This window comes from Salvelinus fontinalis, chromosome 10, assembly GCF_029448725.1.
Source record: "Salvelinus fontinalis isolate EN_2023a chromosome 10, ASM2944872v1, whole genome shotgun sequence".
Taxonomy (NCBI): Eukaryota; Metazoa; Chordata; class Actinopteri; order Salmoniformes; family Salmonidae; genus Salvelinus; species Salvelinus fontinalis.
The window spans coordinates 23,021,601-23,028,963 of NC_074674.1; the positions used below are offsets into that span (position 1 = coordinate 23,021,601).

At 43.8% G+C, this 7,363-nt stretch overlaps 1 non-coding gene across 1 annotated transcript; it reads left to right on the forward strand.

Moving 5' to 3' along the window:
* Positions 1–6,729: 6,729 nt before the first annotated feature.
* On the forward strand, positions 6,730–6,801 carry trnaa-ugc (transfer RNA alanine (anticodon UGC)). The gene has a single exon. It is a non-coding gene; the product is annotated as a tRNA-Ala (tRNA).
* Positions 6,802–7,363: the final 562 nt, after the last annotated feature.

The following is a 7,363-nucleotide window of genomic DNA, read 5'->3' on the forward strand; positions in this document are numbered from 1 at the left end:
ACTGTGTGATCATGCTCTCCGCAGCCGATGTGACTAAGACCTTTAAACAGGTCAACATTCACAAGGCCCCAGAGCCAGATGGATTACCAGGACATGTACTGCGAGCATGCGCTGATCAACTGGCAAGTGTCTTTACTGACATTTTCAATCTCTCCCTGTCCGAATCTGTAATACCAACATGTTTTAAGCAGACCAGCATAGTGCTTGTGCCCAAGAACAAGGTAACCTGCATAAATGACTACCGACCCGTAGCACTCACGTCTGTAGCCAAGAAGTGCTTTGAAAGGCTGGTCATGGCTCACATCAACACCATTATCCCAGAAACCCTAGACCCACTCCAATTTGCATGCCGCCCCAACAGATCCACAGATGATGCAATCTCTATTGCACTCCACACTGCCCTTTCCCACCAGGACAAAAGGAACACCTATGTAAGAATGCTATTCATTGACTACAGCTCCGCCACACTGATCCTCAAGACAGGTGCCCCTCAGGGGTGCGTTCTCAGTCCCCTCCTGTACTCCCTGTTCACTCATGACTGCATGGCCAGGCATGACTCCAACACCATCATTAAGTTTGCTGATGACACAACAGTGGTAGGCCTGATCGCCGACAACAACAAGACAGCCTATACGGAGGAGGTCAGAGATCTGGCTGTGTGGTGCCAGGACAACAACCTCTCCCTCAACATGATCAAGACAAAGGAGATGATTGTGGACTACAGAAAAAAGAGGACCAAGCACGCCCCCAGTCTCCTTGACGGGGCTGCAGTGGAGCAGGTTGAGAGCTTCAAGTTCCTTGGTGTCCACATCACCAAGAAACTAACATGGTCCAAGCACACCAAGACAGTCGTGAAGAGGGCAGGACAAAATCTATTCCCCCTCAGGAGTCTGAAAAGATTTGGCATGGGTCCTCAGATCCTCAAAACGTTTCTATATTTGCACCGTCGAAAGCATCCTGACTGGTTGCATCACTGCTTGGTATGGCAATTGCTCGACCTCCGACCGCAAGGCACTACAGAGGGTAGTGCGAACGGCCCAGTACATCACTGGGGCCAAGCGTCCTGCCATCCAGGAACTCTATACCAGGCGGAGTCAGAGGAAGGCCCTAAGAATTGTCAAAGACTCCAGCCACCCTAGTCATAGACAGTTCTCTCTGCTACCGCACGGCAAGCGGTACCGGATCGCCAAGTCTAGATCCAAGAGGCTTCTAAACAGCTTCTACCCCCAAGCCATAAGACTCCTGAACACCTAATCAAATGGCTACCCAGACTATTTGCATTGCCCCCCCCCCCCCCTTTTACCCCGCTGCTACTCTCTGTTGTTATCATCTGTGCATAGTCACTTTAATAACTCTACCTACATGTACATATTACCTCAACTAACCGGTGCCCCCTTCACATTGACTCTGCACCAGTACCCCCATGTACTGTATATAGTCTTGCTATTGTTATTTTACTGCTGCTCTTTAGTTACTTGTTGCTTTTATTTCTTATTCTTATCCGTATTTCTTTTAACTGCATTGTTGATTAGGGGCTCGTAAATTAGCATTTCACTGTAAGGTCTACTACACCTGTTGTATTCAGCGCATGTGACTAATGAAATTTGATTTGATTTGATTCATCCAACCTTCAAGTGTCTGTCATATTTCCTCTTCTCTCTGTTATGATCCTGTTTCAGAGCCTGAGAAATAAAGGTTTTAAAGGTCAGTGACTGACACACACACACACACACACACACACACACACACACACACACACACACACACACACACACACACACATACATGCACTGACCTGCAGGTCCATCTCTCTCTGAGCGATGAGGGACGACAGCTGGCAGTTGGGGTTGGCTGTTGGCTAGTCTCTGCTACCCTGGCAAGCACCGCTGTTCCTCAGCTGGTCTATTAGAGCCTCCTGGGACTTTACAGATGCCTGCAGCTGCTCTATAAGCCTGTGAGAGAGAGAAGGAGAAGGAGGTGGAGGAAGAGAGAGAGAATTAAATAGTGAGAGAGAGGCAGTCCATTGGTGTAACATGTAAGGTCAAACTTTGTTTGGTGTGTGATTCTATGGAGGGAACAAAATGAACCAGGAGGTCTCTAGTCTCTCCTACCGGTCTCTCTCTTCCAGCAGGCTGAGCAGGTTCTGGTACTGCTCCAGGTTCTGATCTGGGTTCTGGTCCTGGGGTAGAGGGTCAATCTGGGTGGGTGCATTGGACTGGGTGTGGTCAGTCTGGGGGGGTCCGACTGGGAGTGACCCTCCCCCTGAAACTCGGGCTCCATCTCCAGGAAACACATCCTCTCCTGCTCCAACATGGCCATCACCTTTCCCCCCTCCACTCTGGACGAATCCAGATCCTGGAAATAAATGGAAACATTATTGGAGGACATTGGAGAACACTTAGTTATGGAATACGGCGTGTATTGACAGATGCCAAGTGAAGCCAGGCTTCCCCCTCAAATTTAAAATAAATAAATAATGCATATAAAATAATTGATCTTTCATCTCTCTGTGTTTCATAATTTTCCTTCAATTCGCAAGAGCCCGAATGTATCCCACCATAGAAAGCATCCGAGCGAGCGAAGCAGCGCCCCTCTGTCTCTGTATGTGTAGCCCATTTATCTGATGCTGATTGTTGCCACCCGTAGCATTGAATGCAAGGGAAGCCAGCGAGCATTTGGCCTCCCTTGATACAAAAAATACAATAATAGCCCATCAATGTTGAGCTAAACTAAGTGAACTGAACTGTAAATGGTCCTGTTGCACCAAATAAAGGTGTCAAGGGAAGCCAGTTTGGACAAACGTCACTGACAAAAGAAAACTGTTGCATCTCGTTGTGGTGCTCCGGTGGCTAGTTAGCTAGCTAAAATTGGCCCTTTCCTAAATTAGCCATGGATAGAGATAGGTATTTGGACTTGTGGTTTTACTTAAGGAAGTTAGGCTAGCGAGAAAGCATTTTAGCCAGGTAGCCTAGGACAACAAAAACGAAAAGTGTGTACTGTATAACAGAGTCATAGACTGGGAGAGGACGGCATTGGCGTTTCTCTACAAGTAGGGTTAATCAACATGATGTTTCTACTTATACACACACACACACACACACACACACACACACACACACACACACACACACACACACACACACACACACACACACACACACACACACACACACACACACACACACACACACACACACACACACACACACACACACACACAGAAATAAGTACCATGGCCAGCCACATGATATTTAGCATAGGTTGATTGGACTAAATTGTTTTGGGAATCTTTTTGTCACTGTATTAGACTAAGCAAAGGTTTGATGATGTTGAAATGCTGAATTTGAAATGGTGCTTGAATAGTGTTTTCTTTGCAACTTGCGGAAACTCTCCGATGTTTGTTTAATAGTCCGAAGGTGTTTATTTAGTAGTCCGAAAATGTCGGAAACATGAATTTGATTGACCATGCTGTAGGTCATTTAACTGTTTGCTATATGCAATATGCTTTGTGGACTCCACCAGACAGATGTTGCTCTCCCGTTTGTGATGAAACAAAGGCATGGTGGAATTTATTCTGCCATTGTGTCTTCTTATTATCTCTGCTTTTATGCCTATATATCACGATGGCAAGGCATATGAACTAACAGGTTATAGAGCAAACAACGCAATTATCACAACCCATACTATGGCTTTTTCCCCCTGTTTGGGCTTTCCCAGTGATTTTTACCACACACAGCTACTGGGAATATGAATAAATTCTAAATGCTATTGAACCGTTTTTCCCCCCAGATACCTTCTCCAGCAGCTGGATCTTGGTGTTGCCGTACTCTCTCAGCTGCTTTGGGTCATTTTTACTAGATCATACAAAACGCAGGCAAATTAGTTACAATACCAATCAATTGTATTTCTATTCGGTCAAAATGAAATATCCTTGACCAAACTTACAGTGCAAGGGCAGAGACACTCTGCAGCTCCCTCATTTCCTGTTTCAGTGTTTCAACTTCTACCTTTAGGTCAATGTTCTGTGTTGACACAAAAATACATGGAGTTATACAGTAGGACTACCAGTACAGTATTTCTTCAAAGTAGTTACATGACTGTACATTACTTTGTTAAGATCTGTCTCTGATCCCCAGCACTCACTGTTTCCTCGACAGTCATCACACCTCTGCTGCAGCAGCTCCTCATAGAAGAATATGCGGAGCCTGAGGTTGAAGTTGTCCTTCTTTAGGTCAGAGATGATCTGAGAACAAGTGTGAGGGGGACCAGTAGCGTTAGTAGCAGAGCTACACTATATATACAAATGTATGTGGACACCGCTTCAAATGAGTGGATTCGGCTATTTCAGCCACACCCGTTGCTGACAGGTGTATAAAATCGAGCACACAGCCATGCAATCTCCATAGACAAACAATGGTGTCGAATGGCCTTCCTGAAGAGCTCAGTGACTTTCAACGTGGCACCATCATAGGATGTCACCTTTCCAACATGTCAGTTCGTCAAATTTCTGCCCTGCTAGAGCTGCCCCGGTCAACTGTAAGTGCTGTTATTGTGAGGTGGAAACGTCTAGGAGAAACAACGGCTCAGCTGCGAAGCTGTAGGTCCCCCAAGTAGCACAGAATGGGTCCGTTGAGTGCTAACACTCACTACTGAGTTCCAAACTGCCTCTGGAAGCAATGTCAGCACACAAACTATTCGTCGGCAGCTTCATGCGCAATGCCAAGCGTCAGCTGGAGTGATGTGGTGTAAAACTCTCCGCCATTGGACTCTGCAGCACTGAAAATGCGTTCTCTGGAATGATGAATCATATCCCACTTCTGACACCATGTTTCAGTTTGTTATGTTGAATAAAACAATAAAGGCAGACACCAATGCCAAGTTCAATAGCCTTGTTCAAGCATTGTACAAATCCCTACATACGGAGTCCGGGGAACAGCCCAGCTAATCGATTACCTATCAAGTAGACTCCGTAACAGCCTGCACAGCACCCTGACCTTAACCCCATCGAATACCTTTAGGATGAATTGTAACGTCAACTGCTAGCCAGGCCTAATTGCTCAACATCAGTGCCTTACCTCACTAATGCTCTTGTGGCTGAATGGAAGCAAGCAGGTGTCCACATACTTTTGGTCATGTAGTGTACATGTACTGCCAATATAACGCTCTGGTGAGAGCAGTGTAAGTTTTATGATTGGAAAGAAATCCTTTGAAATCCTGATCCTATTTTAAACTACAGTAACTAAACTTAACGAAGCCTTCATAAATCCTTTATAACACCCATATAAAAATCATTGATAAGCAAATGTCTCTATGGGGTGCATTGTTGTGTTTTGAGTTTGCAAGAAAGGGATTTCAATGTACTTGTGCATGTGACATTAAAACTTGAAATGGTAAATAGGTGGTCATAGGTGCTTTGGCTGCTTTGTGTGATGTATTGTTCTTTCTACCTTCTTGCCCTTTGTGCTGTTGTATGTGCCCAATAATGTTTGTACCATGTTTTGTGCTGCTGCCACGTTGTGTTGCTACCATGCTGTGTTGTCATGTGTTGCTGCCTTGCTATGTTGTTGTCTTAGGTCTCTCTTTATGTGGTGTTGTGTTGTCTCTCTTGTTGTGATGTGTGTTTTGTCCTATATTTATACAGTATTGTATTTATTTTTTATTTTGAATCCCAGGCCCCCGTCCCCTCAGGATGGCTTTTGCCTTTTGGTAGGCCGTCATTGTAAGTAAGATTGTGTTCTTAACTGACTTGCCTAGTTAAATAAGAAATAAACAAATATAAATGTTTGCCAAAGCACCAGATCACCTGTAATATACAGTATATCATCCATCCTTAGTATGACTTTGCTTATAAATCATTTGCAAACCATTTATCTAGTTGTGCTTATCAAGACTTAGAGATTATGCAAATAGGCTAGTCTTCATGTAGACTAATATATCTGCACCTTATGTTATCTCCTTCATGGTGAATGGTTCATCAGTGGTCAGTGGGCCCAACTGCCCCTGGTCTTCAGTGAGGTCCATTTCTGCTGACCGTTTGGTTGGGCCTAAACACTGCCTGATCTGGTGTTTTACTAAAAGTATAAACCAAGCAGTAAACATATGGAAAAAGAGGATTCTTCATAAAATGATATCTAGCCGTGTATACTCATTTCTTGGAGTATTTTGACTGTTTAGAGCAGCAAAATATTTGAATACTTCTTGCAGCAGACGGCTCCTCCTGACCTTTAATGTCACCCGTGCATGTTCTAGAACTCAGCAAAGCATTTCCCGCCTGACTGATGTGATGTAAAAATGGTAAACTATGTAACATATAGCTTCTACATTCTAAAAGTGATATAATCAAAAAAAACTTGCCCACCTTCTACAATACGTTTTTGCTATATGTAATCAGAGAGGAAGAGGAGAAACATAGTTTGATTTAACCAGAAAGACTTGATAACACCGATATCCAATCTCTCTGGTGATATAAAATATCTGGTGAAATCAAGCTTTGAGGTTGATATGGAACGTTAGTATGGAGAAAACGGACTTACTGCCATCTTGTGGAGAAGGTTGTGGAAAATGGCCGTTTTCGTCCGTAGGCAACTAACTAAATCTGGGAGGCGTGGGGGGGAGTGCAACTGCAAAGCGATACAGTTTCAATGATTAATGGATGTTTTTATAGTTTGTAGTGTATCTATTTGTGAGCTTATATTTGTATGGCTTTATTTTCTCTAGAGATACGTGGAAGGGGATGTAGCTCAGTGGTAGAGCGCATGCTTTGCATGTATGAGGCCCCGGGTTCAATCCCCGGCATCTCCATAAACATTTTCCCCCAAAATATGGTTCCTTGTGTTTATAATTTCGCAAATAATATTTCGATTGTGCATTTTATATTTGTTTTATTTTTTATTTAACTAGGCAAGTCAGTTAAAAACAAACTCTTATTTACAATGACGGCCTTGGAACTGCCTTATTCAGGGGAAGAACGACAGATGTTTACCTTGTCAGCTCAGGGATTCGATCTAGCAACCGCTCTAACCACTAGGTTACCTGCCGCCCCTAGCATTAGCATTGATACGTTTTATTAGCCAACCAGACATGTAAACAACCCGCACAGCTTTGTTAATTTACTTGTGCATTGTCCAATTGTGACCACCATCTGCATAAACAAAGACCACTGAGAATGATGAGGACACATGGGCTATCCTTATATGGCAACTAAACTTAATTAAACGTTTCACAAAGAGAGTAATAGTGTATAGTAGGCTACATTGTCATGATACAGTTTTAACAGAGGGAGCAGGAGCATGCATGGACGTTATCTTGCACTGACTCCATGCACAGTCATAAGACTGACTATACACTCAGAAAAGAAGGTGCT